Raw genomic sequence first — 14,265 nt, 5'->3', positions numbered from 1 at the left:
TAAAATCAAAATGCACTAATGTCATAGTCATGCCAACAAACATTTTAATAGCATCAATAATTAAAATTTATCAATCAGGTAAAATACTAAGACATTCCTAAAAATAACAGAATGATATGTGACCCTTTCTTAAAAGTTCATATAAACATGAAACTCTTAGTGCCAACTATTAAGGCTGAAATCCTTTTCCCTTTTAGTCTTTATCCTATTGGATAAGGATGCTAAGAATTTGTAGTTAGGCCAGCTTTTGAAAAGGCTGAAAAATGGCTCTGCAAGGAAAGTTACTCTGCCAACTCTGTTAAACTTAAGAATTGGTCTTGTTGGTCTTTAAGCTCTCTTCCTCAGTTAGCATGATTCTTTAATTCACCTTCAAATATGTATATGTTGGTAGTGTGAGGGACCTACTAAAATAAAATGTCCAAAATGCATATGTTATATGTTTATGAGATGAATTTGGAAGATGATTATATTTCATAATTACAATATGTGAAGACTAAGGTTTTGTCTTTGTGCACCAGTGAAGCAAAAGATTACACACACACACATCAGTCAGTAAGCATATTTTCAAACATCTGGACCTTTTATATTGTAGAGACCAAAAGATGCAGATGTTTTCACTGAGTTTCAGTGCTGGGCATATTTTTAATACACTCCTTGAGAATCTCAATATTATTAACCCCAAAGAAGAGGACTGCATGTATGGCGTGTGTATATAAAAGAGAGAGACGGAGAAGGAGAGTAGGAAAGAGGAAGAAGGAAGGGAAATTCCACTCTTGTATACAGAGCATAATAGTACACCCTACAACCAGTTGCAGAGAAAAAACGGGATAAATTTTCCATTTCTCCACCTTAATGTCATCTTGACTTTGGTCTCAGATGTAAAGGAAGGATTTATCATGACTTCATCTCTACTGTGACAAAGAATGCTCATTTCAAACATATTTCTCTCTACAATTTACTGTGTGTGTTTTCACAGTATCTTGTGGCTTACCTTGTATTTTATTCTACTTGAGTTCTTGTTCTCAGATATGTAAAGCTGCACTATTCTTTTATTACTCACTGCATCTGTGCTGGAATCACGTGGGGAGAGCCCTTTTAGTGAGCTGCAGGACTACTTGGGTCACCAAAGAAGTCTGCTTTCCTGACTTGTCAGTTCAAGTTACTGTAAAAAGAACAGCTCTTAAAAATGCATGACTTCATGTGGTCAGATGTGTCAAAAATGGTTTAAAATAATACAGTCCTAAGAACCATAGGAGGAGGGAGGCAACAGCAAAAAGAATTACTGGCATTTTCTTCTATATCCCATATTTATAGCCAGTGCCACAAAGGCACATCAGGAACACATGTGAGATGCAGTCGTTCTCTCCAAATAAGTTTTGCCAAAATTACTGCATCTACTACTGTTTCACTTATTAATTACCTCAACACCTATTGCTGGAGTGACTATGTCTAAATGTCCATGTACTTTAACTTGGAGGCATTTCTTGCTCTAATCATAAGATGAGGAAGAATGCTGAGTGTAACTTCTGTATATTATGGTGCAATACTTTGAGAACAATCATGACAGAAATTACATTCTTGGGGGAATCTTTTACAAGTCTTAAAACAATCCCATTTTTGACCTTAAATGAAAAGCATGAAACAACACTGGCTAACAGCCCTTCCTAATTATGCTGACACTTTTTCAAAGTTGTGTCAGTATACATTTTACTGGGATGCTCTGAGTTACATATAACTTTAAATTGTTATGAGGTAGAAAATATTTTTAGCTTTCTAATATATGGATGAATTACTGTGTATATTATGCATGGAATCATGAGGAAAATAGCCTTAGTTTATGTCATAGGAGTCCACAAGTTGGAACATTTTTTTGCTTTAAAGATGTTCATTTAATTTTGCAGTTTGAAAGTCACATTCCATGCCCTGCACTGTGTTTGTTGATACTACCAAATGCAGCAAAAGCATGTGCGTTAATTTATGTAGACAAAGCTTTCTTTACTCACGTAAATTAAGTAAATTGGTGCACAGTAATGTAATCTGTGCCTGCTGAGGCTCCTTGGTGTGTCACTGTGGGTTTTGTTCACAAGCTGGTACACTTCAATCCTGCAGGTGCACATTTGAAAGCACTTTCAAAAACATACATGCCATTTCATTCCTAAAAATGATTAGTATGTTAGCCTGAAAATTTCATAGTACAAATTATATTTCATTTCTAGAAATTCATAAAGGCCTAGATTTAAATAGATTGTTGTCATTTTCTTAACCAGAAGCACTGAAGAAACTAAATATATTTGAAAGTATTTTTCTTTGTAAATTCAGGCTTGTAATATCTGTTGAGAATAAGTAAACAGTTGGCAAGGAACTCCCTCTTGTGGTCAAACATTCTTAATTAGAAAAAAAATTGTACTCAACTGATGGTGTGGATTATTAAAACGTGGGTCACTTGTAACCATTAAGATTAACAATACTGATATAAGTGGTTTTACTGAAGCAATTCATTGTAAATTAGAGCTGAATTCTATAACATATGCTCTTAATGTTTCCTAAAAAGAGAGCTTTGCACTGCTGTTCAGGATAAATCCACTTGGAATTTCAATTTCCAAGGTTTCTTATCACTTTTTAAACATCGTGGCAGTATTTTAAAATTATATGCGCACACACACTTACATATATATGTATATATGTGTGACATATGTATACCAGACACAGAGTGGAAGATATTTATGAACTGAGTATTGCAAGTTCACATCCTCTTTGTTCACATGCACTTTGTTTTCTCATAGTTTCTAAAACTGTAGGACCACTAAATGTTTCTTCAAGCAGCAGGAGAAACAGTTCCCATATGCTGTTAACCAATGCTTACCAGACTACATGTGGTAACAGAGTCTATTGTCACAGGCAATAAATGCCTGTCATCCAGTCAGAAATGTCCCAAACACTTATTATAAATGAGGCAAATTACTAGGCACATAATGAAGCTCACAAATTATAATTATTTTCCTGATCATTTGACTTAAGCAGTTCCCCCAACCACTTCACAAGATCTGTGATAGAAACTATCTGTCCTAGTACTGGGTGTACAGCTCTTTTCCATGATATTAAATTAAAACCTCATGCTAAATAGTCTGGGATTTAATTTATCTTCTGACAGCACATCAAAGGTTAGGAAGAAGGCCCTGTGCAGATGAGGTCACCGCTGCTAGTTCAAGTACTAGCAATACAGTCAGAACCAACTTCTTTTAGGGATAACTTCAATTTTTTTAAATGTATTGATTTGAGAGACAGACAGATGGACAGACAGACATCAGTTTGTTTTTTCACTTATTTATGCCTTCATTGGTTGACTGACTCTTGTTTGTGTACTGACTGGGGATCCAACCTGCAATCTTGGCATATCCAGTTAGTACTCTAATCATTGAGCTATCTGGCCAGGGCTTAGAGATGACTTTCGACGTGAGCAACTGAAGGTTCCAAGGTTCACCTGAGTCATTATTTGAGGAGGAAAGAGAAAGAGAGCAATCATAAAAGTTCTGTAGTTTGTGTAATGAATGTCTACATGTGGAGACAGCCGTATGTTCTGGTTCCAATATCCTGTTGACTACCTAAAGTTAAAGACTCAATTAATCATCAACAATGATGCACTTACGTTTTCCTTACATAAGCTAAGGAAAAAGTATGCATGACAGGATAAAATTATTTGTGCTTAAATTGTTGTTCATATTTCCCAGGCTCTTTTATTAAGTTATGTTGACTATGGTATATTTGATATTTAAACTAATTTCTTATATTTTTATTGATACAAAACTATGTTGACAGAAGAAAAATTGGAAGTATACAGATTTTTAAAAACATTTGCAAAACACAGATAACTGTGTAGTAGTATCAATAACATTATTGAACAGAAAATGACTAATTTTGTTGTTCATAGATAGGTTTATCTGTATTTTTTTAGTATTCCAAAACCACCATAGCTGGAACCTTTTATATAACTTTACAAACTTTTAAATATTAAGAAAAAAGATAAGTATTTACATAGTTAGATATTTACTCATATGCCTACTTATTTAGCAATACAATGTATTCTCAAATTAGAAATTATAACATAAAATGCAACAACTTTTTGATTAATGATTTTACTTTCATTTTAAAATTTGGTATATTTTAATACAATTGCAACTATGTTCCTGAATTCACTTTTAATTGAATAAAGTATGTATTTATAAGCATTGTTATAGAATTTATATAATTTTTCCAATATAATGTTGCTTAACACTAAAAAAAGTAATTAATCTTTCAGCTGAAACTCAGGTTCTGTACAAAGGAAATAATATTATTGGCTAATAACGTAATTCATACTATTAATATAATCACCATGTGCATTGTTTTACTTTGCACCTTCACTCACTATATGGTATCAAGACTCATAATATTTTTGGAATTAAAAGGATGCCTTCAACATCCAAATGGGAAAGGAAGAAGTAAAACTGTCATTATTTTCAGATGACATAATATTGTATATAGAAAATAAAGATTCCACCAAAAAACTATTAAAACTGAGAAATGATTTCAGTTAAGTAGCAGGATACAAAGTAAATATCCAGACATCAGTTGCACTTATATATACCAATGAAGAACTATTGGAAAGGGAAACTAAGAAAACAATCCCACTCACAGTTGCTTTAAAAAGAATTAAATACCTACTAATAAATTTAACCAAGAATGTTAAAGCACTGTACTTGGAAAATTATAAGGAACTCAAGAAGGAAATTGAAGATACAAATAAGTGGAAGCATAAACTGTGTTCATGACAAAATAACATCATTCAAATGTCATACTACCCAAAGCAACAGATTCAATACAATTCCTACCAAGATACCAATGGCGTACTTCATAAAACTAGAACAAATACTCCAAAATTTTATATGAAACCACATAATACCCCAAATAACAATAACAATCTTGAGAAAGAACGAAGTTAGCAGAATCACACTACCTAATACCAAATTATACTATAAGGCCACAGTAATCAAAACAGCATATTACTGGCATAAAAACAGGCACATAGATCAATGGAACAGAATAGAGGCCAGAAATAAACCCATGCCATTATAGTAAAATAATAATTGACAGAGTAAGTGAGCACATACAATGAACTAAAGATAGTTTATTCAATAAATGGTTTTGGGAAAATTGGATATATATGTGCAAAAAATGAAATGACCACCTTCTTACATCATACACAATAATAAATTCAAAATGTATTAAAGATTTAAATATTGGACTTAAAAGCATAAAAATCCTAGAAGAAAATAAAGGAAGTAAAACCTTGGGAATTTGTCATAGCAATATTTTTTTCTGATATTTCTTAGACAAGGGAAACAAAAACAAAAGTAAACAAATGTGACTACATCAAACTAAAAAGTTTTTGCACAGCAAAGGAAGCCATCACTAAAATAAAATCAACCATAATAGGAGAATGTATTTGCCAATACATCTGATAAGGGTTAATGGCCAAAAATTATAAATCACTCAAAAATTGAACACTGAAAAAAACAAAAAATCCAACTAAAAATGGGCAAAAGACCCAAAAGTGACACTTCTCCAAAGAGGACATATAGCTTGCCAATAGACATATGAAAAAATGTTCAACATCACTAATCATTAGAGAAATATAAGTTGAAACAATAATAAGATATCACCTCTCACCTGTCAGAATGACTATCATCAATAAATCAACAAACAACAAGTGTTGGTGAGGAAGTGGAGAAAAGGGAACTCTCATGCACTGTTGGTGGGAATGCAGATTGGTGCAGCCACTATGGAAAGTAGTATGGAGTTATCTCAAATAATTAAAAATGGAACTTCCTTATAACCTAGCAATTCCACTTCTGGAAATATACCCAAATAAACCCAAAAAACTAATTAGAAAGAACATATGCACCCCTATGTTCATTGCCGCATTATTCACAATAGCTAAGATTTGGAAGCAGCCCAAGTCTTGATCAATAGATGAGTGGATAAAACAGCTATGGTACATTTATAATGGAATACTATTTGGCCATAAAAAAGAAGGAAATTTTACCCTTTGTGACAGCATGGATGGACCTGGAGAACATTATGCTAAGTGAAATCAGTTACAGAAAGACAAGTACTATATGATTTTACTCATATGTGGAATTTAATGAGCAAACTGAACTAGCAAGCAAAATAGAGACTTATAGGTAGAGAGCAGGTGAAATCTCTTGGGAGGGGGTTTAGGGGGTGGAGAATTGAGCAAAAAAAAAAAAAAAGAGAAAGAGATATCTCATGAACACAGCCAACAGTGTAGTGATTGCTGGGGAGAGGATGGTGGGTGGAGGTGGAAGAGTATATAGGATGAATAAATGGTGATGGAAAGATATAAAATAAATTTATTTTAAAAGTTCAAGAAAAAATGAAAATAAAAGGATGTCTTCAAAATATTAACTGAGGCCTTTGTACATTAAAGAGACATTTAATGTAATTTAGCTGCTCACAAATGAAATTATTGGTTTAAATATATTTTTCTCTAGTGCAATTTCCAGAAGGGTAATTTATTTCATGAGAAAAATAGGGTAATAAGCACTGATGTAGGGAAAACCTATCTATAAAATATTTATCTACCTTTACATTTGATGTAATTACATTACATCAAATCTAAAATTCCACTTATTATAGACAGTGCAATTATTTATTGTACCACTGAGAAAAAAATTCTCCACCAATTATTATTATAAGGTATCTTTACTTATAAAACAAATTCTTCTTTTAAAGACATTAAAATTTAGAATCAATATCGTGAAATCAAAGTGTATATACTCAGAAGTATATAGCATATAAATAAATATATAATTACATATACTATTATATATATCATAGATCTGGCCATGGTTTTAATGATTCTTTAAAATAATTGATTTAATTTACCTTAACAGGGTCATGCTTTACACCTTGGCACATTTTTGTTGAATATGTTATGAAAGTATGCTTTAATCATTTATAGATCATAAAAAAATGTAAATACAAAAAGTATCTGCAGGTAATAAAATACAATCACATTTCTCTACAGTAAACCTGTGGCTTCTGCAAATATTTTAAAGAGGTAGGGAAGGTTTGTTTCAAATATTGGATAAAAATTGATAGCTGGTCTCCATGTCCCTTCTGTGGCTATGGCAGACATTTCTACCATGACTCATTGACTCTAAGATACCATGAATCATTAGCTATACCCTTATTTTATGTTTAGTTAAAAGGAAAATACATATGCCATTAAGACTGTGACACATCATTGATTATTAGGCACGCCTTGATTCCATAAAAGGAAAAATATCAATCCTAGACTATATGAAATATGGTAATCAGTCATGACACTCTGAATATAGCCTGAGATTATTTTGCAATGCAACATTCCCTATAGGCATGCCAGTGGTGAGGGATAATTTTGATAGGGATGGTGAGAATTGTCTGTGATGACAGAGGGAAATTTGAAATTCTATGGTCTATGAAGAGGTACAAGCCTTGCTATATAATAAACCTCCAAAATTTTGTGTCACTCTGATACTATCTTTGAAAAGAGCTAATTTACTGAAGGAATATCCCATAAGCATATTCCTCTCATTTCATTTAGCTATCAATGATAAACTAGAATTTATATAAGAAGAAGAGAAGAAAAAATAAAGGCAGAAAGAAATATAGCATTAATCAAGTTTCATTGTGTTAGGGCACATACATATATATTTTGTGTGTAGCTTTTATTTGATATTTCCCAGGAGCCTGAAAAGTTTTTACCTACTCATTTTTACATATAAGGAACCTGAGGCTTGGTTAGTGAATAACTTATTCAAATTCACACATACATGAGAAGTACAACTGTTGAGATTAATATTTAAATCTGATTCCAAACCTTAGGTCTTCTCTATTACCCCAGAACACCACTTTGAAATTTACTATACAGGAATTGGGCTTCAAAAATTATTCAGCAATTGAATTAATACCTGCATACAATTAGAACTGGAATGTCCTGATGTGATCCACTTACAAGATTTATATTTAATTTTACCTGGTATATTCCGATTGTCTGTTTCCTGAGCACTTCTGTACAGAAAAACTTGCTGCTGACACCTGATCATCCCTTGAATTCCCATAAATATTCCTTTTCTTCTCCACCTTTGGCTCTAGACTTCTATGGGTTACAATTTGTTTCAAGATGCTGGGGCAGCAGTTACTCAAGTTCCTCTACTGCCTCTCTTTGTGTTTGACTGAACTGTCATTTTCACATACACACACTTACAGAGGTAGAATGCTTATAAAGGTAGAACACTTCTGTATCCCTTGCCTAGAGTATCACATTCTTTATTTTTCATTAAAAATACAGTTTAGTTTGGTCCAATGAATAAACACTTTATATTTTACAATTACTAAAATAATTGTCATGATGTCATTGCACGGTGAAGTGAAGAGTTAGGGAGCAAAAAAGTAGAAATAGGTCAGTTAGCCATAATATTTTTAGAGAAACTGTCTATTTTCAGCAAAACAAACTTGTTCATTCTAAGACATTTTGTTCTTTGTAGAACACGCTACTTCATTTTAAGGCTTTTCTCTGTGAAGAAGTTGTTCCCTCTGGTGCCTGAAACTACTGCATAAGCCTATTGTGATTTTTTTTGGTGGAAACCATGACTCTCTTGGGTGTATTACTCTGGTTTAAAGTGGCCCCTCAATTGTAAATGATCAAATTGCTACATGGACCATTTATACAGAGGTATTTCTTTTTGAAGTAAGAGTGAAATCAAGTGTTTTTGTGCCACACCAGGGACCCAACATGCTCCAATAGATAAGCCACTGGCCTAAGGATGTGAAATTTTTTACACTTTTATTTCACTCATATGCTTGGTTATCTATTTAGAGCCATATAGTTAAATCTTGTTAATTTGAGTTCAAAGACATTAAAAACACCAAAAAAATTAAAAATTATATGTTTCATTTTAACTGAAATTGAGCAAGTACACTTACACAACTTCTTCATTGATTTAAAGAAATCAATGGAACTATTGCTTTTTTAAAGGAGGGAGGTTATTGTAAGAACAGAAAAGTAAATAAAACTCCCTTTGTAACAGCAGCTTTTGTCTGAGATTTCAGGTGTCTATGAATGGTGAAACTAGGAACTGAGGTCTCCAGGTTCTTGTCAAGATTTTTTAAATATCTAATGGAAATCAGAGATAAGGCTACACAATAAAATGTTCACTTCCTTGATTTTGACTGAAACTATATGAACTCCCTGTCATAACATTATTTTTCATAATTCTCAAAAGACTTTATTTGTGACTATAAAATATTTATTATTTTTAATAAGGAAAAATACCCTGGCTGCTTTGGCTCAGTGGATTAAGCACTGGCCTGTAAACCAAAGGGTCATTGGTTCAATTCCCAGTCTAGTGCACATGACTGGGTTGCGGGCCAGGACCATGGTTGAGGGTGCATGAGATGCAACCACATATTGATGTTTCTCTCCTTCTCTTTCTCTCTCCCTTCTCCTTTCTCTAAAAATAAATAAAATATGTTAAAATTTTTTAAATAAAATAAAATAAGGAAAAATATTAATGTATGCAGGATGATAAGCAAAGATATTTTAAAATACAGAATCTATTAAGGGCAATTTCTAAAGGGATGATTCATAATAAACATATTTGAGCTTCAAAGATTCATAATTCTCCTTCTTTGATGTTAAACTGCTAAATAAGAAAAACATTTTTAAGATGATAGAATTCCTTTGAAAAAATCAAGTGTTAATAAATTCATGATTTAAGGAACCAAATACTAATGCAATTGGCATTTATATGTATAAATATTAAAAATTCCTCAGTCAGAAAAAATAAAAAATGTTTTACCTTTGTTATTTTGCTTTTTATAATATGTGTACTTTTTCCTACTTAAACTATTCATAAAGAATGGATATAATATAAATTGACAATTGATTCAAACTCAAGCTCGTGTACTACTAGATGTGAGATTGTTGAACAGGAATTTCTAAGTTACTGGTTGGTGTAAAGAGGTGGAGAGGCAGCTTTCATGATAATGTGAAAGTGCCAGGAGCAATGGTTAAGCCATTACAGCTAAAAACAATTAAGAAATAGACTCTTCCTAACAAAATCAATGAATCATAACTCCATTGCCACACCATTAGAAACCCAGTGTAAGTGAGAAAACTAGAGGCCATGATCAGTGAGCCAAACCAATCCTAAATTAATAAGTAATAAAAAAATACTTTTAGGTGGGAGAACTTCTATTAAAGTCACCTGGTAAAGACTTAGTTGTCAATTTCACCTTAACCAGTTGAACTGGCTTACATATTATTTAAATATATGTTATGAAGCCCTGGAAAAAGGTGACCCTTTACAGTGCATATAATGTGAAAAAATTGTGAGATCTGTAATACTTGGAAAAAGTAAAGAATAATTGATGTCACCATTTTTTTTGGTAAGAAGAGCCTACACACCTATTTAGCTTTAGAGTGTCTTATAATTTTTTTATTTATATTGAGGACAAATGAATATTGCTTTCTTTCTAGAAAGTTGGGTTTGTCCTTCGCATTAATTGTCATCTACATAAAACATTTAGGTAAAGATCCTTTTTCAGAATTGTCATTTATGTGTTTCTTGCTGGCAGCAACTCACCTGAGTTATATAAATAATGATTATGTTTCCCAGATAGAAAGGGGGAAAACATGTACTCAACACACTATTCAAAAAACAAAAAGCTTTACTTTTATTTTTCTGTTCTCCTGACTAGATGAGATATAAGATACAGTTGGGTTCCAGAGAAAGAGCACATGAATACAAATTTGAAGATATTGCATATTGTGTACAGCACAAAGCTGACAGATTTCATGAGTTTAATTTTCTGATTCACCACTAGCCAGATATATAACATTAGATAATGTAAGTTAGTATGCTTCAGTTTTCATGTGTGTAAAATGAAGACAGTACTATGAGTAATAGTAAATGCTAAGAACAGTGCAAATACTACAGCTGTTAGTAAAATTATGTAGCCTAGAGCCTGAATTTCATCATCAAAAATTAATTTGAATAATCTGTACTTTTGACTACATTATGAAAATTTTGTATTAAATTATATATGACATGAAAAGGTTTTAAAAATATTTTTTATGACATCTGCAGGAAAAGTGAATTTCACTAATGGGGAAATACTTACTTTGACCTAGCATGAAGCTAACCTCATTGATGTAATGGACTTTTATATACTTGAAGACAGTAGATAACATGTCTTAGGGTATATATACAGCAAATCTGGGGATAAGTTATTAACTTCCATGTCAGAAGCTATAGATACAGGGAAAAGGGAAGGGTATATTTACAAAAATAGTTATAAATAAATTATGGAAACATGGGAAAAGAGAAGAAAAAGAATGAAGTAGAGGAAGACTACATAGCTGGTAGAGGTAAGATTAACTGGAGATGGAGTGTGAAAAATACTCCTCAGTTAAATGTTCTTCCAGATATCTTTCTACTACAAATAGATCTGAATATCCCAAAATATTTTATATAATGAACTAACTAAGCAAATAAATAGAATAAATTGCATCAAATAAAAGTGTAGCACTTTTGTAGGCAATTAAAGAAAAGTTAGTACCAGCTATATAATAAACTGTTTAAACTAAAAGATGTGTTATGTAAGCCTCATAGTTAACCACAAAACAAAAACCCACAGTAGATACAGACAAGATATAAAGAAAATAGTCAAAGCAGTAAATCATCAAATCACAAAGGAAGATAGAAAAAAAGAAGAAAGGATCTATAAAACACCCAGAAAACAATTAACAAAAGGGCAATAGTAAACATTTACATCTCAATAATCACTTTAAATTTAAATGGATTAAATTATCGAATCAAAAGACAAAAAGTAGCCCTGGCTGGCATAGCTCAGTGGATTGAGCGTGGGTTGCAAACCAAAGTGTTGCAGGTTCGATTCCCAGCCAGGGTACATGCCTGGGTTGCAGGCTATAAACCCCAGCAACCGCACACTGATGTTTCTCTCTCTATCTCCCTCCCTTCCCTCTCTAAAAATGAATAAATAAAATCTTAAAAAAAAAGAAATCACAAAAAAGACAAAAAGTGGCTCAATTAATTAAAAAAAAAAGATCCAACTACATGCTGCCTACATGATAAGTTTAAGAACACATATAGGTTGAAAGTGAAGAGATGGAAGGAAATATTCTATCCAAACAGAAACCAAAACAGAAACAGGGGTAGCTATCATAGAAAGTAGATTTTAAGTAAAAAACTATAACAAGAGGCAAAGAAGGTTATTATATAATAATAAAGAAATTAATTCATCAAGAGAATATAACATTTATAAATATTTATACACCCACCATCATAGCACCTAAATATATGAAGCAAATATTAGATTGCCAGGACTAAATAGATAGCTATGCAATAATAGCAAGGACTTCAAAACTATATTTTTTGTTGTTGTTCTGTTTTTTTATTTTTAAGTTATGGTTTACAATCAATTGTCTTAGTTTCTAGTGTACAGCATAGTGGTTAGATAATCATACACTTTACAAAGTGTCACCCTCTCCAATATTTCCAGTACTCACCCAACACCATACATAGTTACTACTGTATTATTGACTATATTCCCTATGCTGTATTTTATATCCCATGACTATTTTGTGACTACTAATTTGTACTTCTTAATTCCTTCACCTTTTTTACCCAGCCCCCAAATCCCTCTCCCCTTCCTCAACTGTCAGTCAGCTCTCTGTACCTGTAAGTCTGTTTCAATGTAACTTGTTTATTTTGTTATTTAGATTCCACAGATAAGTAAAATCATGATATTTGCCTATCTCCAACTTATTTCCCTTAGCAAAATAACCTCTAAGTCCATACATGCTTTCAAAAATGGTAAGATTTTATTTTTATAGCCAAATAATATTCCATTTTATACACGTATCACAAGCTTTTTTATCCACTTGTCTATCAGTGGACTCAGGTTGAATCCACATGTTGGCTACTATAAATAATGCTGCAATGAACACATGGGTACATAAACTCTTTCAAATTAGTGTTTTGAGTTTATTCAGATATATACTCAAAAGTAGAAAAACTGGGTCATAAAGTAGTTCCATTTTTAAGTTTTTGTAATAACTCCATACTGCTTTCCAGTTCCTGTACCAATGTGCATTCCCACCAACAGTGCATGAGGGTACCCTTTTTTTCCACATCCTCACCAACCCATGTTGGTTGTTGATTTATTGATGATAGCCATTCTGACAGATGTGAGGTGATATCCCATTGTGGTTTTAATTTGCATTTCTCTGATGAATAGTAACATTGACTCTTTTATGTCTATTGGCTATTTGTATGTGCTTTTTGGACAAGTGTCTATTCAGGTCCTCTGATCATTTTTTAGAATATTTTAAATATCTACTGGAATATTGAGGAGGCATTGGTTCATAAAAGTATATAGGTTTCATTTATATTCTATAATACATCATCTGTATATTTTATTGTGTGTTAATCACAAGTCAATTCTCCTTCCATCATCATTTACCTTACCTTTACTCTCTTCTACCTGCCCCTAAACCCCTTTTCCTCTGGTATTCACCATACTTTTTCTGTGTCTATGAATTGTTTTTTTCCTTAATCTCTTCACCTTTTTAACTCAACTCCCAATATTCCTCCCCTCTGATAGCTGTCAATCTGTCATCTATATCTATGATTCTGTTTCTATTTTGTTTGTTGGTATATTTTGTTCATTAGTTTCCACATCTCTGCCCATTTTTTAATTGGATTGTTATTTTTGGTGTTGAGTTGTATGACTTCTTTATAAATTGTGGATATTAACTCCCTATCATATGCATCATTAGTGACTATCTTTTTTCATTCAATGTTTTCTTCCTGGTGTTGAGCTGTATGTGTTCTTTACATATTTTGGAGATCAAACCCCTGTCTGAGGTATCATTGGCAAAAATGTTTTCACATACTGTTGGATCCCTTTTCATTTTGATGTTTTCTTTAGCTGTGCAGAAACTTTTTAATTTGGTATAGTCCTATTTGTTTATTTTCCCCTTTATCTCCCTTGTCCCAGGAGATATATTGGTGAAAATATTGCTGTATGGAATATCTGAAAGTTTACTGCCTATGCTTTCCTCTAGGACTTTTAGGGTGTCTTGATTTAAATTTAAGCCTTTTATCCATCTTGAGTTTATTCAGATGCATGATATAG

Source organism: Phyllostomus discolor, chromosome 3 (assembly GCF_004126475.2).
Source record: "Phyllostomus discolor isolate MPI-MPIP mPhyDis1 chromosome 3, mPhyDis1.pri.v3, whole genome shotgun sequence".
Taxonomy (NCBI): domain Eukaryota; kingdom Metazoa; phylum Chordata; class Mammalia; order Chiroptera; family Phyllostomidae; genus Phyllostomus; species Phyllostomus discolor.
Note: the sequence above shows the minus strand (reverse complement) of the source record.